Source organism: Halichoerus grypus, chromosome 5 (genome assembly GCF_964656455.1).
Source record: "Halichoerus grypus chromosome 5, mHalGry1.hap1.1, whole genome shotgun sequence".
In the NCBI taxonomy this organism is placed as follows: Eukaryota; Metazoa; Chordata; class Mammalia; order Carnivora; family Phocidae; genus Halichoerus; species Halichoerus grypus.
The window spans coordinates 24991689-25019392 of record NC_135716.1 but is presented as its reverse complement, the minus strand read 5'-3'; the positions used below and the strand labels follow the sequence as shown (position 1 = coordinate 25019392).

Below are 27704 nucleotides of genomic sequence, written 5' to 3'. Positions count from 1 at the left end.
CCCAACACAGTCCCAAATATTGTAATTGCTTTCTAATACCCTCTTACTGAGATGGCTCATCATTCCCCAGAATGGGTGTTTTCCCTCTCTGCCATGAGTCATAAAAACTACTTGTTTAACTACGGGTGTGTTCTTGGTGGTCTGTGGCTAGAAGGTACTGACACTTTATTCAACAGGAACAGAAGATCACAGACACCTATTATGCATCTGGGCAATGCTAGGCATTAAAGATGCTGTAGAAAAGACACTCTGTTCTCAAGAAACTTACAGTTGCATGGGATGGAGAACAGTGAGAAAATGAGCAATTTCACTACAATATGATACAAGCCTTAATAAGAGTATTTAGGAAAGCCTCCTAAAATTGTCTGTCAGGTGTCAGTAAGAAAGTTACATGGCTAAATAAAAATACTGAAATAATAAATTCAGGTTTTATATGCTAATTGATTTCCTCTTCCTAGCAACATTCTTACAGATTCAACCTTGGAACACCAAGGGAGTAGGCGGTGATTAGTGGTGTGGGAATGTCTCATATTTCCCTAAATGAAGATACATCTATCTGGTTACATTATGTCTGAGGATTTTCTTCTCTCATAATTAGGGTTTATATTATGAAGTGTTGTTAATTTTGTTCTCCTTGACTATGTTTGATAATAGAATAGTTTATCTTACTCAATGTTTAGTTCTAGTTTATTGTTTTGGTAGCATCTCCTGAATCATTCTTACTGTTTTTTAATTAATCAAGATTTAGAAAGCATGAATAGATTTAAATTGTCAGTCCAAGGTGGTTTTATTTATTTATTTTCCTGTTGTTGATGTTGCTTCCTTCTTAGGACTGTGTCTTGTATTTATTTCCCTTTTAAAAAGATGCTGGTTTGTACTGATTGATTTTTCTTGCTGATGTTAGCATTCAATATTAAAAAAAAAAACTCCATCTTAAGTTCCATTTCACTGCTCATCTCCACACCTTTAAGGTGTGTGTGTGTACCTGTGTGCATATGCATGTATGTACCCAGTGGTAATGAGATGTGGCATTCTGTTCCTTAAAACTTAACACCTGGAGTCATTTAGATTTTTGAATTCTCTTAAGAAAATGGTGAGAAGAAAACTCAGTACAGCTTAAAATGTTTTACTCACGTATACTGGAACTTTAAAAGTTCTCCTAATCAAAGGTAACCGTTCATTGGCATACTAATTTGTATTAACAGTGCAATTTTGTAATTCACCACCATCTTTCCTATTTGATCCTGTTTTCTCCTAATAAGAAAACTAAATATACTGAATAGTAAGTTTATAGGCAGGTGTTTATGCATGTACACATGTTCTCTGTGGAAAAAATAGAAGTGAATTTCTGCATAGAATAAGGTGCAAGATCCTGGAATATTTTTCCTTCTTTTAAAATAAACATTAGAAGTTTGACCATTGGAGAGTAACTTAGAAATAAACTTACCCACAAAAAAAATATTCTGTGGATGAGATCATAAAATGTGATGGTTTATTTATTAATTACTTTTTAAATTGATTTATTCAGTTATTTGTAAGGCGCCAACTATGTACCACCCAGTGTTATAAGTGAATCACACAAGACCTTTTGCTCTTCAGGAGTTCAAAATTCCATAGAGAAGGACAAATGTATTACCTACTACACAGTATTGTGTTAAGTTCTATAATGAGTTATACATGGATGCTAAAACTGTGTAATATTATACAAGAGAAATTTGGGAAAAGTGAAAGATGAGAAGGAATTAGTTATATCTGCAAAGGGAGGTAGGCATTTCAGGTAGAATAAACATGTATGCAGATTGTGGAGATGAGAAGAAGGATATATTTGGGAAATTTAAGCAGTTGGCTATGACTGGAGCATAGGGAATGTAAGGTAGGGAAGATATTTATAGGACAGATCACGGGTGATCTTTTACTTATGCTAAGTTTATACTTACTAAAGGAGGGGTACTAAAGTCTTTCAATCAATGAGATGACATAATGATATCTGGATTTTTAAAATTCCATTTTTGCTATAGGATGAGAGCTCCAAGAACAGGCATAGGATCCTACTTAAGTAGCCATAATTATAATCTAGCAGAAGAACAAGATGGATCTGAAACAAGGGCAAGTATGAATGGAGAAAAAGAGTTTGTCACAAATTTAGGAGGAAAATAATAATAAAAGCACTTGGATAGAGTAGATGAGGAAGAGCATGGCTGTCTCATTTTTTTGGCTTAATGAAATGAATGATCACATGATTCATAAAAGAAGAAATCATGATGTATAGAGTAGAATGAAAAAATCAGTTTGGACACATTCAATTTATATTCAGTCCAAATTGCTATGGAGTGGTCCATAGTGAAGATCTAGTCGGCAGTTGAAAATGTTCACCTGAACTTCAGTAAAAAGTTTTATGTCACGCTTGTATTTTATCCAAAGACATGCAGTTGTGACAGAGCTTAGCATGACCTTTACCAACTAGCGTTCTTTGATTCCGTTTCCTCAACTGGATTATTGGCTCTCATTTGTGTTTTTCTCCTTCATAGCAATAGCCATTCTGCTCTGCAGGTATTCATTTACTTGCATTAAACTGGTAGGTTTCATTCTTGTTGTTTGTTTAGATCACAGACAGTCAATAAATGTATGTTAAATTTCCTGTGTCCCTCCTCCCTCCATCCTTCCCTCTCTCCCTCTTTCTTCCTTTTTTACCTTCTTTTCCCCTTCTTTTCATCCTTCCTTTCTCCCTCTTTTCCTGCCTTCCTTCTCTATCTTCTTCCTTCATTATTATTTTTGCAGATATTTATAGAACATCTACTATATGAGATTGTTAGCTATATAGTAATCAACATCACAGACATAGTTCTTGATCCTATGGAGATTTTACTCTGGTGAGGGAAAGAGAAAATAAATCAGTGATTTGAAATTTATATTTAATCTGAATTGTTTAAAAAAATCTAAATCATGATATATTCTATGAAGGAAATGAAAAGGATAAAGAGTTTACATAGTCTTTACTGCTATATACCAAGGCTGTCTGATATTTAAGTAAGCATTTAATAAATATATATTAAATGAATGAAAAATAAGTTCAATGAGAGAGTAAATAACTAGAGTAAATAACTAGAACCCAGGTTTTCTAACTTTTAGTTCAATAAAGTTACAATCATAGCTTGAATTATACAGCAAGAAAAACAACACTTAATTTTTGTACTCTGAAGTCAAGGCTAACTTGAACAGTCATATCAGTGCTGTGAATGTAGTAATTCATTGAAATTGCTTTTAAAACTTCAGATCAAATTTTGCTTTTTGTATGGTATCTATACATCTCACACCATCCCTGCCTTGTAAGCACATTCAGATGGTTTCAAAAGTGGCCTGTGCAAATAACTCCCTCTCATTTAACCCTGATTTATTTCATGTAACTTCTAACTAATTGATTTGCTCTTAATCATTAACTTTTTCCTCCAAATCAATTTTATCCTAACTAAAATGGAAAGTTTAGAAGTACAGAAACTTTATACATCTTCTAGCTCTTGGATTGCTAGCTTGTAACATTCTAAATAAATTATAGTTGAGTGAATAAATAAATGATTATGAATCATAATTTAAAATTCTCTATAAATGTTTTAGAGGTTCTTAAATTAACAACAACACAAAAAAGCCTTATCTGTGCTTTATTGTTTTATACCCTGAGAAGCCGTATCTGTGCTGTATTGTTTTACCCCCTGTTATTTTTGTGGTTTTCAAACCATGATTTCTTTCAAGGAAGTAAACTTACGCCATGTTGACAACTTTCCAGTGTTGTAGTGTTAGAGTGGCAGATTCAGGGATAAACTTTAAATTCCTTTATGGACACTTTTATTTACATATAAATATTTTATTTTGTCAAGGTCTCACTTTGGTATCTGACAGAATAGTGTAGGTGCATTTTTAGTTTGAAATCTAGAATTAATATTTAATTCTCCTCAGGCAGTATTTCTTTCCAATAAACAGATATTCATGATCCATCTTTTCCCCTTGCTTTATTCCTCTCAAAACAGAGCAACTAGGTTTTACAGTTTTAGATTCACAATATAGTGTTTTTAACAAAATTTTCCTTTTCCCAAACTCTTTTCTAAGAGAAAATTTGATCTAAAGACCCTTACTCAGAACTCTCCAGGACCTCTTTGGGTGGCAAATCATGTAGTTAGCTCAATTCTGAGATCCTTGATTTGTTTTAAAAACAGGTTTTAAAATCCCATGGCTATATATATTTGGAATCTATAGACAGTTTTTGCTTTTGTGAGTTTTCAAATATTTTCTTACTATAATATGATTAACTGCCTTTCGTATTATTTTACAACCTGTCTACAGGGATTACTGATTATATTCTTTTGCAAACCTTGAATGTTAAAAAAAAAAAAAAGGAAGTTCTTAGTAGGGTGGTGAGTGTATGCCTGTTCTGCTTGGGTCTGCTGTGAGAGCTTGGGGCTTTTGTGTAAATTAGGAAGGCCAGCCAAGGGTCTGGAAAAAATTGCAAAGTTTATTTTATCATCATAGTTTTAATCATTTTTGAATATTATATTAAGTTTTCTTCTTTAATAATTAATTCCAAATTCTATCCTTTCCCAATTCACTAATAAAAATTTCCCAAATTATTTTGTGCTATTCATTTTATGCCTTATAACTAATATAATTTCTCTATAGAATATTTTTACAGAAACAATTTCTAATAGCTACTAATGGTAGTCATATTCATTGGCCAATTTCATGCATTTAGTCCAGTGGCAAAATGAAAGCATGAGGTCACAATTTCCTTTTTCTTTTTGTGTTTTCTAATATGAGATTCCAGAATCTGTTGTGAAATGTCTCCATGGCCATCTTGTGATTTTACTAGAGTACAGTTTTTATTGAAGCTCTGTAGTGATTGCAGTTGACTAGGAAAAAAATAGAAGTTCACTTAATATTTACTTTTCGTAGAGTTAGATGGCAGATTTGTTGCAAGAGGAAGGAATTAATACAACTGAGCAATATATATCCTTCTACTTCCAAGCATCTTTGCAACCTGAATTCATCCCCTTTGGTAAATCTTGTAACAGTTCGCTGGCAAGACATAATCATGCCATATTCAACAAATAAGGCAGCATCAATGAGCACAAGCTTAAAAGTTAGACAGACATGGGGCTAAAGTCTGGCTCATGCAGAGCTAATTTGTTGAGATTTGGTAACTTGCTTAACTTCCCTAGTTAGGAAGGCCCCTGAGTAAGCTGGGGAATCTGAAGAAGGGAGTGGGGACTTTAACAGCATTTTCCATTTCTCCCTGACTCACCATTAAGAGTAATCAAATTGAGCAACGATTTTTGCTAGACTTTTGAGGAACAGGATATTTATTGGGGGTGAAGTAGATAAAATAGCTCATCAGCAAACTAACTGCATGCACGCCTGTTATTCCATCCTGGTTCCCACAGTATGGTATTCCTGGTGGATGCCTGGCTAGTGATGGATACAGTTGTGATTCTTTGACCAGAAGTTGGGTGCTGCCAAGTTCCCACTTTACTTATTGCCTCCTTACAACCTGGGGAGTAAGATACGTTCTCACAGCATCACCTGAGCCAGCAGGTTGAATATATTGACAGCTATAGATTTCATTGTTTTTATAGTGTTTTAGTTTTTTTGTTCCTGAATCATAGTATTGAGTTGTACCTGCTCTACAGTGGTGCTTCAGAGTTGCTACATCAGATGGTGTGTGTTTTACTCTGGGCTTACTTATTGCAAAGGTTCCACAGGAAAACTGAAGCCAATTTCTCATTGGTTGAAATGTTCCTATTGTTTAGTACATCATCCCATGAAATGTAGCTGTTATTTTTATCTGTTGTTCCTCCCATCTCTATATTCCCATGATTTCTCTGCCGTGGGTAATGTTGACTGCATTTTTGAAAGCTAAGAGGCTTATACAATATCCTCTGGTAGAAACTGCCCACTAATGCTGCCCACTAAATTTTAACTATTAAAATGAATTTCCAAATGCATAAAGAGCTAAACATTCAGCCACAGTATCATATAATGATATCTTTAAACAAAACAAGGAAAAAATAATGTAATTGTAGGTCCCTCAAAATACTGGCCTTATTGTAAGTTATCTTAATAACTTTATTTATGTTGCTTCATTGTATGAAAGTATTGAAGAATAGATAGGTATTTTAAGAAAAGTCCTGCAAAATTATTTCTTAGAATGTTTTAATATAGACTTTTTATTGAATAATCAGTTGTTTATTTTTCATCATAGGAACCCATTCTTGGTTCATAATAGCTAATAAATATGTTTATATTTATATTATAATTGAATCAGTGAAAAAGCTAACCTTTTCAATTAAAGAACTGAGGGTTATCAGGAGAACTTCATAATTTCTTCACATTCACCAGAAACATTGTGTCTGTGTGTGTAATTACAGTACATGTGTTATATGCTTGCCTTAATCATTGCTTTGGATGTAATTCAAGAATAGTGGATTCAATTCTGATTTAATAAGCAAATTCAAAAATAAGAAGGGATGTTTGATACTCACAAAATCTACAGATTTACTGTGTGATTAACATTTAAGAAAATTGGAATGTGAAACTTAGGTTAAAATTTGAAGCACCGTGACAATATTTCCAGGTATAATATATTAGAGAACAATGATAAAAACAGTAATACTAGAGAACAGTGCTGATATGAAAGGCAGTAAAACTATATTAACCCACTTAAGTAGTAACATCTCTAGCAAGAAAATAATGGAAATAATCTTTCCCTTATTATAGAATAGCATTTTCTATATGTAATCATGTGATACATATATTAAATTATGCAAAAAATTATTTCACATTAAAGGAACAAAATTATTAAAATTTTGCCATTTTGATTTAAACTTTATGGATAATGGGTGGTATGATCAATCAAATCAATCAAAACATAATTAGTAGGAAGGTACTATTATCTGAAGCCTTAATGAAGTTACCAACATGTATAAGTAATGGTGATTTTTGTTTAATTTGTTTTCAATTTTATAGTTTCCTTTATTCCCAATAAATGTGTAAAGTCCTGAAGAAAATGGACATGTGTCTTCTGTATCATAATATCTAGTTTAGGGTTTAGTTTGTAATCTATGTTTAAAATATTTTTTATTTGTTATCCATAACAAATACTTGATACAAGCTCTTCCCCACTCCTCACCTACCTCTTCCTGTGTTGCATCAAGTTTCTAATCTGGGTAAAATATACTTGGAGTTTTTGCAGTTTGATTGACCCTAAACATTTTGTAAATTTCCTTTCTTAGGTCCATTCTGTTTTTAAGACTGCATGGTTTCCCATCATTCCCTCTCTCCAACTGAAATGTCCTACCTATAAGTACATTTTAATTAAATGGTACTGCTTTGCACATTAAGGATATCATGAATGGTCCATACATTAAAAAATTGTGAGAGAAGAGATATTAAGAGGTGCAGTTGAACTTTGAACAATGTAGGGGTTAGGGACGCTGACCCCCTGCACAGTTGAAAATCTGCATACAACTTTTAACAACCCAAAATCTTTTTTTAAAGTTTTTTTTTTTTAAGATTTTATTTATTTATTTCACAGAGAGAGACACAGCAAGAGAGGGAACACAGCAGTGGGGAGTGGGAGAGGGAGAAGCAGGCTTCCCGTGGAGCAGGGAGCCCAATGTGGGGCTTGATCCCAGGATCTGGAGATCATGACCAGAGCCGAAGGCAGACACTTAAGGACTGAGCCACCCAGGCGCCCCAACAACCCAAAATCTTAACTATGAATAGTCTACCATTGACAGGAAGCCTTACCAATAACAGAGACAGTCAACGGACACGTATTTTGAATGTGATATGTATTATATACTGTATTCTCATAATAGCATGAGTCAGAGACAAAAATGTTAAGAAAATCATAAGAAAGTGAAAATGCAATACAGTACTATCTGTATTTATTGAAAAAATCTGTGTGTAAGAGGACCCGTGCAGTTCAAACCTGTGTTGTTCAAGGGTCAGCTATTTACTTCCTGAGTTCACCAGTCCATGAATCCTTTTTAGAAGACTATCTTTCTTGCTTCTATAAACTTTGTCTGGAGCTACATGGCTTTTTCTGGGGTTAAGTTGTTTTTAAATGTATAGGGGTGGATAGAAGTGTTGTGGGTAGTTGAATGTCTTGACAGTTTTGTATAGGTAGTAGACACTTAACAGAAAAATCCTAAATATTGTTTCAACATGGTACTAAGTAATATTTTAAAATTTGTACCTCATTGTCTTTGTGTGTCTTAAAAAAAACATGTAACCTTAGCAAAACTTTTCTGTATATATAATGGACAAAATAAGATGCTTACATAGCCACAGCTTGTGAAAGTTAATTGCATCAACTATATTAGTAAAAGTTACTAAGCTGAAAATATCAGTGCTAGAAAATCTTGGAATTTGCTTGCTTTGGTATACCTTGAGAGTAGAAAAAGTTCCAGCTTTGGTTAGGATCAGACAATAGAGGAAAAATATATGTTCAGTAGAAAATGATATTTTTACCTACAGCATTTATATCAGCTCAACAACAACTAGTAATTAAATACCACTTGTCCAAATCTTAATTCAAATGGAATATTGGCAGATCATCTATCAGGGAGGTGAAAAAAAAAATCTCTATAAGAACAAAGCAAGAAGGCCATGAAAAAAAAAAGAATCTTTCTGACTAGATATTTTAAAAGAATAAAGGATCATCTTTTAAATTGTCAAACATACAAAACTGAAGGCAAAAATGAAGATAAATTGTTATATAAAGGAGAAGATTCTCAGGCATATTTGATAAAATATCATAAAGTTGTTGAAAGCAAAGCAACCCTCTTGACATTAGGTGAACATTTGTATTATCTGCATTTGGAACATTCCGTTTAGGCAAATTGTCTCATACCCTTGTCTGTCCCTTGATATATCTCTTTCTCTTCTGGTACCTGCTGTGTGTGCTCCTTTTAACCTACTGTGATTGTCTGATACTTTGATATTTTCAAAATATTATTTGTAGAAAGTCTTCCTTAGGAGAAAATATGATTCAAAAAATCAAAATAAGAGAAAGAAATCCACATACTTAAAATATATTAATTTAATATATCCTAAGGTAGAAACTATTAGGTCTGATGAAAGAAACTCTGTATCTACTATCATTTGGGATATTAGAGGTGAAGATAGAGTAATATGAGAACAGAGAAGAAATGTATACCTAAACCTGGAGATATCAAGGAGATGTTCCCCAAGAGGTGTTACTTGGGCTGAGAATTGAGAAGATAATATGTTTTTAAAGTAATATAATTAAAATCTATCATGATTTGTATGATAATACTTAAATGTCATAAATGAATCTTTAGTAAGTCTAAAATAGGTCTTAATTTCTAAGAGTGTCTTCATTCCACCATAGTTGCTTTGGCCAAAAACTGGACAGAATCATAAATCCTTTCTTTCTCTTCCCTGCCACATTCTACCATCACATCTAATCCTAGAGAAAATCTTATTTCTTCTGTCTCTAAAATATATCTCCCAATTCATCCATTTCTGTAATCTTAACTTTTAAGATACCTGCTCAAAATGCCATCATTCTGACCTGAGCTACTACTACAGTATTCTTGTGAATAATCTGATTTTATTTCTCTTCTTTTTAATTTATTCTTTATTCAGCAGCCAGCAGAGATATCTTTAAAGCCTAAGTCAAAGCATACCATTCCTTTTATCACAATTAGAAGAACACTTAAACTCTTTACCGTTCATATAAGGCTCTACAAGAGCTGGACCCACCACCTATCCAAAGCTCATCTTATATACTAGTCTTCTCTTTCACAGTGCCTCTGGCCTCTCAATAGCTCAGGCATATCAAAATTTATTCTTACTTAGGTTTGATTTCTTATGCCTTGAATATTTTCTTCTAGATCTTCATATAGCTATTTCTTTATTTCATTCAAGTATCCACTGAGATGTATTAGAGAGAAGATTTGAATGGGCATCCTAGTTAAAGTAATCCTCAGAGGCTGACTGGGACTGAGCAATTAGTTGTACTTATTTTTATTTTGTAAAATCCCTTCCTTTCTTCTAGATTATAGTAGTGGATATATGACTATGTGCATTTGGCAAAACCCAAATAACTGTGCATATCAAACAGTGCTTTTTAATATTTTGATGTATCTAAATTATGAATAAACAAATTACTAAATAAAAAAATTTACTATGGAGAGTCCTTGGAGTGTTTTCATGAAGGGGCTGACCTGTTTGTTTTTTTTATTTCAGAAAGACTATTTGGAAATTGAGTGGAGAATGAAGGAATGGCTGGCATGGTGGCAGAACTGAAGAATAGGAGACCAGTTGGGAGGCTCTGTAAGTAGTGAAAGCAGAGATGTTGAAGGCTTGAATTGGTGGAAATAAAAGAAAAATAGAGAAGTGAACTGATATAGCACATGTTTTGGTGGTTCAGTACCAGGAAATGTTGATGAATAAAATATGTGTGAGGGGTTATATAAAGAGAGGAACGAAGAATGCTTATCTTTTTTTCTTTGTTCCATCTTTTGCATTTCTCTATAATGTTTGCTGTGTCTTTTCCCAAGAGCTATAATTTGTTGGCAAGGAAAAAAAGGAAGGATAAGAAGTAGTGAGTCCTTGCCTAACATTTGGCATTGTATTCCACTCTGTGCTTTCAACCAACAAACATATTTACTTTTCCCCTCTGGTTCTTTCTGAGTGCTTGCTCCCATGCGTTTCACTTTGAAGGCACTAGGATCAATTAATTGAACACTTAGCATCAGATTTGGCTTTCATGGGTCTCTCACTTTAGTTTGGTATGGCTATTGATGATTAATGAATCTAAATGATCTCTGGTTTGAGGTAAAATCTATTGATTTTTTTTAATTAGAAAATTCTACCTAGAGTGCTTTGAAGTATTTTCAAATCATCCATATTCTCACTGTGATTTTGCTTATTAGCTTTTGGTTTGATAGGTGAAATGATGGTTACCATACAATTTACACTGTCTGTCTCTTCTGTTTGATTTCACTCTAACAATATTTGTGTGTGTGTGTGTGTGTGTGTGTGTGTGTGTGTGTGTGAGTGTGTGAATTTTAGTGCTATAACAAATTTTAATTTACTGGTTCTAGGTAGTGTTTTATGACCACAGGGACAGATTTTTGAGGTAGCATATCAAAGGCATTTGACACTTATTTTCCCATGGCTATTTCATTTCAAGGCTGGAGGAAATTCAAAAGAAAGAAGTTTATGTCTTAATGATGTTTAGGGATAAGGATCAATGCATTAGATTAGTGAAAGGCTTGTGCTTGGACTGAGTCTTCCTTGCTGTCTCTCTGCAGTGTCAGATTGCTTACTACACAACCTCACAGCTCCTGTTCATGTAAGAAGATAGCAGCTGTAGGAAGGAGTAGTGTGGTATAATTAAGGCAAAAGAACTGAGGGCTTAGGTTTAGGAAAAGCCAGTGTTCTGCACTTCTGCACATGACTGTTCTCCATGCCTTCCTCTCCTTGAATGCCAAATGTTTCTTGATCTGATCTTTCCAGATGAGTATATTCCCCTTAGTCTTTTAGTATTGTAGAAACTGTATTTGAAAAAAATATTCAATATCCCTTAGGGAGTATTATATAATTATTTCTGCTGATATGATACAAATATATACCATTGTATTCTAGATCATTCAAGAGCAGGACACATTCCAAATTTAGAGATATGTATCAATACTGTACAAAAATAATTTTGCTAGATGCTGTTTATATAGAATGGATCTAAAATAAAGGAATAAGTTGTGGATTATGAAGATTCTTTGAGAGTTGTCTTTATTTATAGTTTGGTGCAAAAATAAGAAAAAGAGGATGATTTTTAGTCTTAGACTTGAAACTTGATGAGATTGAGAAGGTTTCCACTTTTGATCTCTCTGTATTGTGTGGATGAAAATCATTCTACAGCCTTTCTTTCATAGCTGCAGTCCCCCAAAACTCACTCCAACTACACAAGAAATGACCTCAGATTTTTATTTGCCTTATATTAATACCAAAAGTAGCTTTGTAATACTGTTCAGGAGTAATTTCATGTAACACATGGTGCTTTTATGGGTTGAAAATTTCTATTCATTATCCCTTTCAGTATCTCAATTTTCATTAGCTAGTATTATCTTCTTTCCATTTCCATCTTTGCTATTATTGATCCTGACTGACTGATGTATGTTGGCTCTGTTGTCTTTCTATTACTCCAGAATTCTAGAGGAATAAAGTACATTATGCTTATTCTTCTAAAGAAGTATATTTCTAATCACATTTGTTCTCTAAATAGTTCATCTTGTTCACTTTGTTTTTCCTTTCCACCTCCATTTCCTTTGGCTGAAGTAACTTCTCTTCTCACTTCTACACCTTCTCAAGCCATACTTCCTCTGAAAAGTCCTGCACAAGTATGTTCTCCTCTGAAAATATCATTGTCTTTATGTTGCTGGCGTGCCTTGCATTTGCTTTTCTTAAAGCTCTCATCCCAGTATATTGAGTAGTGATTTGTTTACCTGTCTGAATCCCCTACTAGGTTGAAGGCAGAGCTAAGATGATTTCATCTCTCACAGTGCAGTATACTTAGCAGACATTCAAAAAATGTTTTGAATGGCTGCAAGAAAGAATAAGTTGCTAACAAAAGAATTAGTTTGTTTTAAAGAATTGAGGATGAGGAATGATCAACTGCAAAAGCCAGCAGTTTGTTGCTCTCTTAATTGTGTGTTGAATTGAAATGGCTGCACTTTAGAGGAGAGAGAAAACTGGATGGTAGTGAAACACTCTAAAGGCTTATCAACATGAAAATATGCATTCGTGGTCATATTCTGGGGCTCCTCTGCAACCCTGTACTAAACATGATTTCAATGAAGAAAGCCACACAGACTGGATAAGGTTTTCTCTGACCCTTTTATATCTGGCTGAGACTAACACTAATAGTTCCCAGCCTGATGGGAAAAAGGAACCAAATTGTCCTAAAAATCCTATCCTAATATACAAGTTCATTAAGAGCCAGGCAGGAATAATTTTCAACCTTTCAAAGGATTCTGTGATCAATCTAAAATAGCATGCATGAGAAGGGATTCATTTACAAAGAAAATTGTCATTATAGAGTTATTAGAAACGGATGCTCTGGGTCATCTAAAGTACAAACTCCCATTTCTCCAAACTTTTAACTTTCATGAAGTTTAGAAGTTTAATTAATCTTTTCTCATTATTGCTTCTGATTTTTTCCCTCCTTGTTTCATTTCTGATTATAAGTGGAGAAAAAAATGATACCATGGATTAGATTTTTTTTTCTTTGACTTTGAGCAAGGGATAATTCACCTGGGGATGTGAATCACACATGCTGAGAGAATTCAAACTGCCTATACGCTGACAGAACTATGACTTTACTCAATATTACTTATCCATGAACTAAATCCTTCCGCCACATTCCTACCTTAATTCTACAAACATTTATTGAATGTCTACTACATGAAAATCGCTGTGCTAAGCCACGGATCATTGGCAATGTTTTAGGCAGAAGTTGTAGAAAACCCAATTATCTCTTTTTATATCTGAAATCCATACTGGTTTAGAGAAAAATTTTGCTGCTAATAAGTCATTTTACTGATTGATGGGATTTGGAGAACTATAGAGAACTAATCAGTTAAAACATAAGAAGACAATTTTTATCATAGAGTGAGCTTAAAACTCCAAATCAAAATTCTAAGTAAAACTAAAGGGAGTGAGGAAGGAAAAAATAAAACTAAAGATAGTGAAACATTTTGATATTTGTTGAAGTATTTCAAAAATAATTTAAGAAATTTATTGTTTCTATTAATGAAGGCATATTATAGTGCAAATGTTAAAAAATATAAATAGTTGTTTCTATATACATGATGATATTTCATATTTCTATATCTACCTATCTATAAATAGATACACTTTTATATAGATACATACACAGGTATGCATTTAGAGTTATATTGATGAACCATAAGGGTAACCCATTAGGGTTAATTTGTTTTACTCACTAGTGGTTATGATTTCCACTGAACTATTCACAATCTCTTCAAATGATTCTTCATTATCTGTGATAAGTATTTTACAAGAATGCTGACTTTTAATTAAATAAAATGATACAGTATTAAATCAGAACAAATTTAACTACCTTTTGGAGTGAGTGAAGTCACCCTTGATTTTGGCTTCATTAACCATATGCTCTGGTCACCAAGAGCACAAATTTTGGGAAAGATACATGAATTGGTAATAAGATTTAATTCAAGACTGAGCTTTGACATTTACTAGCTATATAACTTAAAGAATAATCTGAAGATCTTAATTTCTTTCTAAATAAATGCGTGTGGTGGCAGTAAAATCTCACACAAATGATAAAGATTGTATAAGACATATGATCAAGAACTCTGTAAACTGTAAATAATTATTTATACCTGCTATTAGCATATGTTTTATCATATGCACTGGGCTTGTGCACCAGTAGGTTTTCCATTCAACCTCTTTGGGCAGAAACAATGTTTCACTTACCATTATGAATATAGGTGTTAGAAGGAGGTGTAGAAATTGAGATTTCAAACATATTTTTAATTCAAATGTATAAAATTCTATGAAAATAGAATATTCAGGTATGAATATTAGTGCACCCGTTTTTAAATGCCTAAAGTCTGTTTATTTTTTAATGAACTTTGCAAATATTTGCCTCATTCAACACAAATGGTAATACATTGCTAGCCTCTCACACCCAAGCAGAAGGAAGCATGGATCATGGTGTTTTACTGCTACCATAACCACAAGTTGAAGGGGACCATTAAGCCTGGGAAATAGGTCCGTTTCTTCGTAAGTTTGTTGATTAACTAGAGTTGAGTATCATTGACGATGTCTTACCCCTAGGCTTTAAAAATAATCTATTTTATACTTTCCCAGTTGAGAGATTCAGGAGAAAAGAGTTATAAATGCAAAAGTGTTATATTACTCTCACATGCAAAAGGGATGAGTAGGACAGTTTGCTGGTAAGTGTGCCTGGATCTGGAAAGTTTCATGTAGTAGGGATGATGGGAGATTGAAGTCTGAAAGGAAATGGTTAGTAAAACTGGGTCAAGCTCTTACATATGATCCACAGAGCAGTTAGTGTATATGTTGTTTCCACAATTCTTCCCTTTCCTCATACTCTATTTTGGGCTGTTAAGAATTCTCTGGAAATCACAGGGTTTTTAATATTTCTATGATATTCTCCTTCCCTTTTTCTTTCCATCTTGTCAATTTTATTTTTTCATTTCAGTATTTTATGATTTTCATAATAGTAGGTACTGTGTTTGTAAAGTATTCCTTATGGACTTGCTGTCAGTATGACTCCATATATTTTCATTCTTATTCTTCCAAAGGCTATATCATGATATTTAGCATTTAAAAGATGATACATAAAAATTTTCTGGGACAAATAAATTACTTATTAATGCTATTTGTGACAGTGACACTAGATTTTCATGGATGCCTTATCTTATTTATAAAGAATATATAATGTTTGAAATGTGTGCTGTATGTAAATTTAGATTGGAAATGATGGTGTAATATTTGTACTATTTCTGGTATTGCAAAATTCATCCCACTTTAAAACCACAATTAACTTTTGACTTCTCATTTGTTAAATAAAAATATTTCATCAAAGAAATCATGAACTTTATTTTACTAAATTTTCAGGAAGTCAGAATTGTAATAAATGGATCAAATGATTGACCTTAATTTTGTCTAACTGTTGGATTTTGAACTTTTATAGGACTATTTTATGCAAATTTTATCATTCTATATGTATGCATTCTTCAGAATATGAAATTCTTATTCACAAAACTCTTTGCGTTGGTCCACCACAATATTACCAGCCTTTGCTAGACTGTTCACTTCTCTAGGTATGGATTTTTCTCCTTTCTGGCTCTCAGTTTATTCCAAAAATTTAATGATTTAAAATCAGTTGCATTAAGATATTCAGGTACCATTTAAACTTTCTTAACATTGTGAGTATCTACTTAACATTTTTGCAATAAAATAAAAACACATATCTGAAAAAACTGACTGAAAGTTTAAAGGGAAGGAAATACAGTATAAAGATGAAGAAAAATATAATAGTATGTCAGTAAATTGCTCACATAGAATACCCTAAGCAGCAATGATGAAAACAATAATAGTGTCAATTGCATAGTAAAAAGGAAAAGCACAGAGGTCAAGAATATAGCTTGCTTTTATTCTTGGCTGGTGATTTTCCATTAGTCTCCCACACACACCATTGCCTTCAACGTACTTAGGAGCTGGATTATTCAAGGTATTGTGGCCGGTCATACATTCTGAAAAAGGCTTTGCTGTGCTTTGAATAAGACAATTAATTGCCCTTTGGCTGGTAGGGCAAATTTTCTGATCTTGTTACCCATTCATCGGACAAATATTTAAATGCCTACTCTAGGCTGGGGACAAACTCCTGAACCACATAGTTTCTGTCCTCAAGGAGATTTCTGCATTGGGGTGATTGCTTTTACTTGATTCTGTGCTTTATCTTGCTCCCATAGCCAACACCAATATTAATGAGATGGCTTTCTGGCCGTAGGAAGGGATCTTTTGTTTCAACCAAGCTAAACAGTATGAAGAGACTGAAACCTTGACATCACCAAAGGTTTTTTTTGTTTGTATGTTTATTTTTAACTGGAAGATATGTTGTTTTTGTTTATTGCTTTCATGTCTATGAAACTCTAGAATGGTGATTGTCAAACTTTAGTAGCTCAGGTAATCACATAGGAAGCTTGTTAAAAATGTAAGCTTCCAAGGCCCACCTTTAGAAATTTTGATTTAGTAAGTTGAGGCTGATGTTCAGAAACCTGTACCTTTAACTAGTACCTCAGGTGCAATCCACATTTTGAAAAACAACAAACCTTAATTTTAGATTATAGAGTCTGTGTAAGTTTCAGGTGATATTTCAGGGTTTTAGCATTATTTGTTGTTTGTTTTCCCCCTTGATGGGATTTAGAACATTTTTTATCCTGTGCTAAGTTCTTATCTGGGTATGAGATATTTCTGTACAAATTTGTTTTTTGTCTCTCTCTGTTTTTACATGATTTCTTTTAAAGATCAACAAAATTGTCTAAAAGAGAGGTTGAACATATACTATTTTGATTACATAAAATATACTAATGTGGTAGCTGGAAAAGAATGAAAATGAGAAAAAAATATAGAGAGAAAAATCCCTAAGTCTTACCATTTCAAGTAGGGCAGTGGTATAAGCCAAAAAGTTTCCTTTTTTCCCCAACACTGAACCTGGAAAGTCATGTCAAATACAACGGATTTGGAATGTCAGCACCTTGATTAACTCAGGTTGTCTGGATTGCAGTCTCTTAAAAGTGATTTTTCCCTTTCTTTTGAAGTTCTGCTTTCTTCTCTATGGATAAAATGTTGGCTAATTTTTCTCTGTAGTTATACACAGATTCAGTTCAAATACAGGTACTACAGAAATCTCTAGATTTATGCAGAGTATAAAGTATCATTCCTCTTAAAGACAGATTTCTGTGTCCATTTGTGGTATTTCTTCCAAAGACAAGGAATTTTCATAGTTTCTCTAACCTTGAAAGGATTGAAAGCATGGGCATAGAGCTACTGGTCAAATCATGGGGTGCTAATAATGTAAGGTATATGAACTTGTATTGAAAAATACCCAAGAAAGTCAGCACACAGTTTTCCATTTCAACCTATGTTTCTGTCATCTTCCCTAAGGTGTTATAATCACTTGGTGACTAAGTTTCATTAACTTAAATAGGATCTGTAAGCTCAGATTGGGGCGCCTGGGTGGCTCAGTTGTTAAGCGTCTGCCTTTGGCTCAGGTCATGATCCCAGGGTCCTGGGATCGAGCCCCACATTCTCTCTCTCCCACTCCCTCTGCTTGTGTTCCCTCTCTTGCTGTGTCTCTCTCTGTCAAATAAATAAATAAAATCTTTTTTTAAAAAAAGAATAAGCTCAGATAAATCAAAGATATTTAAAATGCCTTCTTTTAAAAATAAAAAAAATCAGAACATGTAGAACTCTGTATATAGGGACAGTTCTAAATATTCTGAAATTTCTGAATATACGCCTACATATTTCTCTATTGTTTTTAATGTACTAGACCATTGACCTATGTTTCCCTTAGGAATTAGAAGTATACAACCAAGAAAAATTAAATTTATCAACAATTCCACTACCTCTCAAGAATTTTACAAATTAGTTCAGTGAAGTTTATTTGTGGTTGGTAATTCACTATATTTAAGTCTAAGTTACCCAAGTTTTTCCGTTTTTAGAATGTTCTCTTCTAAGAGATAGTAATTCAGGAAACAATTCAACTTGTTTCAATCTCTAAATCAGCTCTACCTCAGCAGTTCTCAGTTTATACTGAGGGAAAAACAAAAACAGAAACAGAAAAAACCCAAGAAGTAATGACCTTAACTGAAGAATGAGTGATGTAGGTTAGATAGGAAGAAGAAATTCCCGACAATAGGATTTTAAAACCTTGGCATGAATTACAGAGGGAAGTTATAAAATTTCTCCTCAATTGAGGTCTTAAAAATATATAATTTACATCTTTCAGTGATGGATCTAGGATTTTCTTTACTGAATGGAGATGCTCTTGAATATACTCCCAAGAGCTATAGTATTCTAAAATTTTTATAAGTTCATGTTTTGCATTTAAGAGAAATGAATTTGCTCTACTAGTTCCTGTAATTGACTCTTCTCATGTATGGCTTAATAGAAATCTCTGACTTTGCAAATGAACAGAATTTAAGCAGAAAAAAATTTAATGTTATTTCTGGTGTACTCTATTTGGATAACTGATTTTTATTCTTCAAAAGAACCACTTAAATGTCAGCATGACTAACAGGTTTTATAAATGATCATGGGAAAACCGTAACTTTTTTTTTTTCTTAAATGTAATTCACATAAGGGAGAAATGCTCTATTGTGATTATTCTGAACTATACAGCGTATAAATATTTTATGGGATTCTATTTAATAATTACTTTAATACCCCAATTAGAATTTTAAATAACCATAGTAGAAATGTATAATCAAGATATTTCTTCTGTTGGAATATATTTGTTTAAAGAACTGGCACCCTTTGGAGATTTAAAAATTTACAATAAAAAGGGTGCTAGATAAGATGATCTCTAAAGCCCATTTAAGCTCCGTGATGCTCTGATTATTTGAAGGTACTGGCAGGATGAGGAACTATGTGGAGAGAATTGGAAATTTTTAATCTTCCCCCTTTGTTTCCTTAGTGAATACATTGCTTCATATTTGAATCTTAAAGATATAAATAAAAGGCTAATTTAAAAGTATAAATTGTTAATTTCCTATTCTGTTCACTACAGAATGTCATATACTTGAGTTTATTATTTATATACTACAAGTTGGAGAGTATAAGACTTAACATTACTTAATAAAATCATCAATTGCTAATAATTTAATGTGATACTTTGTTTTCCTTTAGAATGTTCAGATAACTAGAATTTTCCTGAAGTGTAATTAATACTTAATGAGTAGCTAAAATGACCTAAATGAAATAATAAATTAAATCCTATATCATTTAATTATAGAGAACCTTGAGATTGCATACCAGCTTTATATTTTTTCCATATAGAAGTGTAGCATTTTTTCAAATGTTCAGGAACACATCCATAGACTAAGATTATATGGTTATACCATCATTATTATTTAGGCATGCAGTGGGTTGGAAGGATGGACAAAATACACACACCACACACACATGCGTGCACACACACATGTACGTGCTATTGTTAACAGCAGTATGAAGTGCTGGTAATACCGGCTGACTTCTTGGAATACGTATAAGTTCATCTTATTTTATTTTTTCCTAAGTTTCCAACTTCTGAATTATTTATGTTAAAGTTGTTTATAAGTGGGTTTTCATATTTTAGGAATATACTTTTTGAGGGAAGCAATGCTATAGATGGTGCTAAGCTACTAGATCAACCCACAAGAATGTAATTACTTCAGTTCTGGGTGTAACTATTACTGGAACAAAAGACAAAATCTGCAGAGATTTTTAATTGAAATGTACCATTTGTGAGAAGAATGAGAAGACAATGAAATTAATTCAGGTGATACTTAATGAGCGAGGCACTGTAAGAATGATACAAAAGTGGTTAAGAACCAGGGCCCAGAAAAGAGGTGGTAGAGAAGCTGTCCCCTTCAAGCCAGATTTCTGGGTGTTCAGAGGAAGGGTTTTGTAGGATACTTACTGGGGCAAACCATCATGTGTACTAAGGTAGGGTGTATATTATGGGAGACTACTGCCATTATGTTTTTCACAGAAATCATCAGAAATCCTGTGTTATTCTCCTAATGTATTTAGAGTTTCCTTCCCTTCATGTGTATGTGTGTCAGAGAGAGAGAGAGAGAGAGATTGATTCCTTTTCACTAGATTGCCCTTCTATCAGGCAGGTAAAACAACTTATTGGGAGTCAAGAGAAGACATACTCATTGAGATCTGAGACTCTGATATATTTATATTTTTATCATCTAGCTCTTCAGAGAAACTAAGTAAAGATTTGTTGGACTTATCAGAAAACTGGAATATTCCTACATCCAGCATAGTTCAAGTAGAGCCTTGAACAAATCACTAAACTTCTTTTTGTTAGCCCACATAGAAGCCAGAGACAGAGGTAAACTGTGCTTTTGGTGAAACGTTGGAAACTTAAACCCTCATCATGGTCGCTGGCAAGCGGCTTTGGAAATAGGTTCCGCCTTCGTATTTGACAGTGAGATTCCTCAGAAAGACTTCCTAAGGGAGAAAATAGAAACAACCAGCCAAGAAAAAGAAAAAAAAGTTGTTCTCTTATTTTGAGTGTTGTACTAAATGTAATACTCAAGCATTAGTTTTCACCTACAGAGGTAATACATAGATGCCTCGAGGAACTCTGGGATTGAGCGTTTCGTGCGAACTCTGTTAATACTTCATGCTAGTGCATGGTGTTTAGGACTTCTTAAGAAATGCATGTATAAATCAGCTTGTAGGAGTTTTTAATGTAATCTTGGTATTAGTCCTTTGTCAGCTATCTGTTGCAGATATTTTTTCCGATCTGTGTCTTGCTTGTTCATTTTCTTACTGATGTCTCTAATAAGCTGCAGTTTTTAAATTAGGCAAAAACAATACATTTTTGTTTTATGGTCAGTGAAATGCAAATTAAACCACAATGAGATGTCATCTCACAATTATTTTTTTTTAATTTTATTTTATAGTCACCATACATCATTAGTTTTTGATGTGGTAATCCATGATTCATTGTTTTCATAGAACACCCAGTGCTGCATGCAGTACGTGCCCTCCTTAATACCCTTCATCGGGCTAACCCATCCCCCTACCCCCCTCTCCTCTAAAACCCTCAATTTGTTTCTCAGAGTCCATAGTCTCTCATGGTTCATCTCTCCCTCCAATTCCCACTCCCTTCATTTTTCCCTTCCTTCTCCTAATGTCCTCCATGCTATTCCTTATGTTCCACAAATAAGTGAAACCATATGATAATTGACTTTCTCTGCTTGACTTATTTCACTTAGCATAATCTCCTCCAGTCCCATCCATGTTGATGTAAAAGGTGGGGTATTCATCCTTTCTGACGGCTGAGTAATATTCCATTGTATATATGCATCTTTATCCATTCAGCTGTTGAGGGGCATCTCGGCTCTTCCCACAGTTTGGCTGTTGCAGACATTGCTGCTATGAAAATTGGGGTGCATATGGCCCTTCTTTTCACTACATCTGTGTCTTTGGGGTAAATACCCAGGAGTGCAATTGCTGGGTCATAGGGTAGCTCTATTTTTAATTTTTTGAGGAATCTCCACACTGTTTTCCAAAGTGGCTATACCAACTTGCATTCCCACCAACACTGTAAGAGGGTTCCCCTTTCTCCACAACCTCTCCAACATTTGTTGTTTTTTGCCCTGTCAATTTTTGCCATTCTAACTGGTGTAAGGTGGTATCTCAATGTGGTTTTAATTTGAATTTCCCTGATGGCTAATGATGATGAACATTTTTTCATGTGTCTGTTAGCCATTTGTATGTCTTCTTCAGAGAAGTGTCTGTTCATGTCTTCTGCCCATTTTTTGACTCAATTATTTGTGTTTTGGGTGTTGAGTTTGAGAAGTTCTTTATAGATCTTGGATACCAGCCCTTTATCTGTAGTGTCATTTGCAAATATCTTCTCCCATTCTGTGGGTTGCCTCCTTGTTTTGTTGACTGTTTCCTTTGCTGTGCAGAAGCTTTTTATCTTGATGAAGTCCCAAAAGTTCACTTTTGCTTTTGTTTCACTAGCTTTGGAGATGTATCTTGAAAGAAGTTGCTGTGGCCGATGTCAAAGAGGTTATTGCCTATGTTCTCCTCTAGGATTTTGATGGATTCCTGTCTCACATTGAGGTCTTTCATCCATTTTGAGTTTATATTTGTGTATGGTGTTAGAGAATGGTCGAGTTTCATTCTTCTGCATGTGGCTGTCCAATTTTCCCAGCACCATTTATTGAAGAGACTGTCTTTTTTCCATTGTATATTTTTTCCTGCTTTGTCGAAGATTATTTGACTGTAAAGTTGAGGGTCCATACCTGGGCTCTCTGTTTTGTTCCACTGGTCTATATGTCTGTTTTTGTGCCAGTACCGTGCTGTCTTGGTGATCACTGCTTTGTAATATAGCTTGAAATCGGGCAACGTGATGCCCCCAGCTTTGTTTTTATTTTTCAGCATCTCCTTGGCGATTTGGGGTCTTTTCTGCTTCCATACAAATTTTAGGATTGTTTGTTCCAGCACTTTGAAAAATGTCATTGGAATTTTGATTGGGATGGCATTGAAGGTATAGATTGTTCTGGGTAGCATAGACATTTTTTTTTTTTTTTTTTTTTTTTAGATTTTTTAAGTGTTTTTTTTTTTTTTTATGAATGTCTTTTATTAGCATAGACATTTTAACAATGTTTATTCTTCCGATCCATGAGCGTAGAATGTTTTTCCATCTTTTTGTGTCTTCTTCAATTTCTTTCATGAGTGTTCTGTAGCTCCTAGAGTATAGATCCTTTACCTCTTTGGTTAGGTTTATTCCAAGGTATCTTACAGTTTTTGGTGCTATTGTAAATGGAATCGTTTCTCTAATTTCTCTTTCTACAGTTGCATTGTTAGTGTATAAGAGAGTAATTGATTTCTGTGCATTAATTTTGTATCCTGCCACATTACTGAATTGCTGTATGAGTTCTAGTAATTTGGGGGTGGAGTCTTTTGGGTTTTCCACATAAAGTATCATGTCGTCTGCGAAAAGGGAGAGTTTGACTTCTTCTTTGCCAATTTGAATACCTTTTATTTCTTTTTGTTGTCTGATTGCTGTTGCTAGGACTTCTAGTACTATGTTGAACAATAGTGGTGAGAGTGGGCATCCTTGACGTGTTCCTGATCTTAAGGGAAAGGCTCTCAGCTTTTCCCCATTGAGGATGATATTTGCTGTGGGTTTTTCATAGATGGATTTTATGAACTTGAGGAATGTTCCCTCTATCCCTATACTCTGAGGAGTTTTAATCAGGAAAGGATGTTGTATTTTGTCAAATGCTTTTTCTTCATCAACTGAGAGGACCATACGGTTCTTCTCTTTCCTCTTATTAATATGTTCTATCACATTGATTGATTTGCGAATGTTGAACCACCCTTGCATCCCAGGGATAAATCCCACTTGATCGTGGTAAATAATCCTTTTAATGTATTGTTGGATCCTATTAGCTAGGATTTTGTTGAGGATTTTGGAATCCATATTCATCAGGGATATTGGTCTCAAATTCTCCTTTTTGATGGCATCTTTGCCTGATTTGGGGATTAAGGTAATGCTGGCCTCATAGAATGAGTCTGGAAGCTTTCCTTCTGTTTCTATTTTTTGAAACAGCTTCAGGAGAATAGGTATTATTTCTTCTTTGAATGTTTGGTAGAATTCCCCAGGGAATCCATCAGGCCCTGGACTCTTGTTTTTTGGGAGGTTTTTGATCACTGCTTCAATCTCGTTACTGGTTATTGGGCTATTCAAATTATCAATTTCTTCCTGTTTCAGTCTTGGCAGTTTATAGGTTTCCAGGAAGGCCTCCATTTCATCCAGATTGCTCAGTTTATTGGCATATAGTTGTTGATAATAATTTCTAATAATTGTTTCTATTTCCTTGGTGTTAGTCATGATCTCTCCCCTTCCATTCATGATTTTATTAAGTTGGGTCCTTTCTCTTTTCTTTTGGATAAATCTGGCCAGTGGTTTATCGATCTTACTAATTCTTTCAAAGAACCAGCTTCTAGTTTCGTTGATCTGATCTACTGTGTTTCTGGTTTCTAATTCATTGATCTCTGCTCTAATCTTAATTATTTCTCTTCTAATGTGTGACTTAGTCATTGCTTGTTGCTTTTTCTCTAGTTCTTTAAGGTGTAGAGTTAGTTGGTGAATTCAGGATTTTTCTCTTTTTTGAGTGAGGCTTGGATGGCTATGTATTTCCTCCTTAGGACCGCCGGACCGCCTTTGTAGTATCCCATAGGTTTTGGACCGATGTGTTTTTGTTCTCATTAGTTTCCATGAATTGTTTAAGTTCTTCTTTGATTTCCTGGTTGACCCAAACATTCTTGAGCAGAGTGGTCTTTAGCTTCCAAGTGTTTGAATTTCTGCCAAAATTTTTCTTGTGATTGAGTTCCAGTTTTAAAGCATTATGGTCTGAGAATATGCAGGGAATAATATCAATCTTTTGGTATTGATTGAGACCGGATTTGTGACCCAGTATGTGGTCTATTCTGGAGAAAGTTCCATGTGCGCTTGAGAAGAATGAGTATTCTGTTGTTTTAGGGTGGAATGTTCTGTATATGTCTATGAGGTCCATCTGGTCCAGTGTGTCATTCCAAGCTCTTGTTTCTTTGTTGATTTTCTGCTTAGATGATCTGTCTGTTGCTGAGAGTGGAGTATTGAGGTCTCCTACAATTAACGTATTGTTATCAATATGACTTTATTTTGGTTAGCAGTTGGCTTATGTAGATGGCTGCTCCCATGTTGGGGGTGTAGATATTTACAATTGTTAGACCTTCTTGTTGGATAGACCCTTTAAGAATGATATAGTGTCCTTCTGTGTCTCTAACTACAGTCTTTAGTTTAAAATCTAATTTGTCTGATGTAAGAATTGCTACCCCAGCTTTCTTCTGAGGTCTGCTGGCATGGAAGATGGATCTTCATCCCTTCACTTTCAGTCTGGATGTATCGTTAGGTTCAAAATGAGTCTCTTGTAGACAGCATATGGATGTGTCCTGTCTTTTTATCCAATCTGCAACCCTGTGCCATTTTATGGGTGCATTTAGGCTGTTCACGTTGAGAGTGATTATTGAAAGATATAAATTTATTGTCATTATGTTGCCTATGAAGATGTTGTTTTTATAGATTGTCCCTGTAAATTTCTGTTGTATATCACTCTTGGGGTCTTTCTCCTTTTATAGAACCCCCCTTAATATTTCTTGCAGGACCGGCTTAGTGGTCACATATTCTTTCAGTTTCTGCCTGTCTTGGAAGCTCTGCATCTCTCCATCCATTCTAAATGAAAGCCTTGCCAGATAAAGTATTCTTGGCTGCATGTTCTTCTCATTTAGTACCCTGAATTTGTCTTGCCAGGCCTTTCTGGCTTGCCAGGTCCCTGTGGATAGGTCTGACATTATTCTGATGTTCCTCTCTCTGTACGTAAGGAATCTCTTCCCCCTAACTGCCCTTAAGATGGTTTCCTTGGTTCTAAGATTTGCGAGTTTTACTATTACATGCCAGGGTGTTGGCCTATTTTCCTTGATCTTGGGAGGGGTCCTCTCTGCCTCTAGGACATGAATGTTTGTTTCATTCCCCAGATGAGGGAAGTTCTCAGCTACTATTTGCTCAAATATATCTTCTAGTCCTCACTCTCTCTCTCCACCCCCTCCGGGATTCCAATAATTCTGACATTGGAACCCTTCATGGTGTCACTGATTTCTCTGATTTTATTTTCATGGATTCTGAGTTGTTTTTCCCTGACCTCCTCTTTTCCCTTTTTATCTATTAAGTGGCCTTCCAGGTCACTAATTCGTTCTTCTGCCTCACTTACCCTAGCTGTTAGATTATCTAGATTAGATTGGATCTCATTGATAGCATTTTTAAGTTCTGCCAATTCAGCTTTCATTTCTGTCCTTAGAGACTCTATGTTGCCATTAATTGATTTCTCCATTCTAGCTATTGTCTTCACAATTGCTGGCTTGAATTCCATCTCTGACATCTTGGTTATATCTGAATCCATTTGTAAATCTGTGGCATAAGTCATAATCTCTGAGTCTTTCCTATTTTGGGGGCTCCTCCTCCTAGTCATTCTGTTGATGGGTGGTTGAGGGAATGTATAGAGTCCAAATTATTGACCACAACCCAAGCAAGATGCACCTGTTTTCTAGGGACCTTAGGGTTGCTGGCCTCTTGTTTTCCCAGCCTGTCTTCTGGGGGGTTGAGGGGCTGCTGCATTGTTACTCAGGCAACCCTGTTTGGGCAGAGTTGCCCTGCCCCCTGTGGCGGGGGATGGGCTCAGTGGGAACCAGTTTTTTAGGGGTTTTGTTCTCTGGCGGCTCTCCCTGGTGGCTTTCTGCATCTCTTCTGAGGGTCAGAGCAGAAGAGACTGTGTCTCTTCGGAGAGTCAGAGCAGAAGACACTCTTTCCAACCCTCCGCCTCAGAGCAGAGAGATCACAGTCTGTTCTTCAGTGAGCTCTCCAGCCCACACTCTCTGTTTCTGTCTGTGCTGCTATAAACTGCAGTGGCCTGGGTTGTGCACCTCTCAGCAGCGCTCCCAGTCCTTGCCTCCAGGTTGGGGCCATCTCTGCCCTTTGTGCTTCTAAAACCGCCAGCTGCCCCCAGTTCACATGGGTGGCCCCACCGCTCTGGTTTCCGTCTAATGTCCTTTCCCCCGCTGCTACCGGTCTGCAAGTCTGTGCCCTGTCCCCAGTGTGGGAGACTATTGCTCACCGGCGGTGCAGGATCCCATGGCCAGGCTCCCTCCCACTGCCATTTATCCTCCGATATCTGCCCGCGGAATCATGACTCCCCACTTCGTACCTCGAAACCAACCACCTGCTATATTCTATTTATAGATATCCAGATCCTCTTATATCTCAGGCTGATTTTGTTGGTGTTCAGAGTGGTCTGGTAGATATCCAGCTCAATTCCGGGGGCGAGTTGTAATAGGGTCCCCTACTCCTCTGCCATCTTTTTTTGAGACCTCATCTCACAATTAAGATGACTATTAATGGAAAAGAAAAAATGTGAAGATGTGGAGAAACTGGAACCCTTGTATATTTGGGGATGTAAAATGGTGCAGCCACTATGGAAAATGGTATGGAGATTTCTCAAAAAATTAAAAATAGAACTACCATATGATGTAGCAATCCTACTTCTGGATATTTACCCAAAAGAATTTAAGTCAGGATCTTGAAGAGATATTTGCTCATATATTTATTGCAGCACTAGTCACAATAGCCAAGATGTGGGGGACAAAAACGACTAGATATCTATTGATCAGTGAATGAATAAAGAAAATGTATATACATAAAATGGAACACTATTCATCTTTAAACAAAAGGAAATACTGCCATATGTGACAACATGGATGAACACTGAGGATATTATGCT

General features: G+C 35.0%; 1 long non-coding RNA gene across 1 annotated transcript in view; it reads left to right on the top strand.

The window, feature by feature from the left end:
- Positions 1-27704, top strand: part of LOC144381711 (uncharacterized) — a 160574-nt gene that overhangs the window by 51140 nt on the left and 81730 nt on the right. Inside the window, exon 2 of the long non-coding RNA XR_013447481.1 lies at positions 10264-10350. This is a non-coding gene — a long non-coding RNA (uncharacterized LOC144381711). The remainder of the gene's footprint in view (positions 1-10263; positions 10351-27704) is intronic.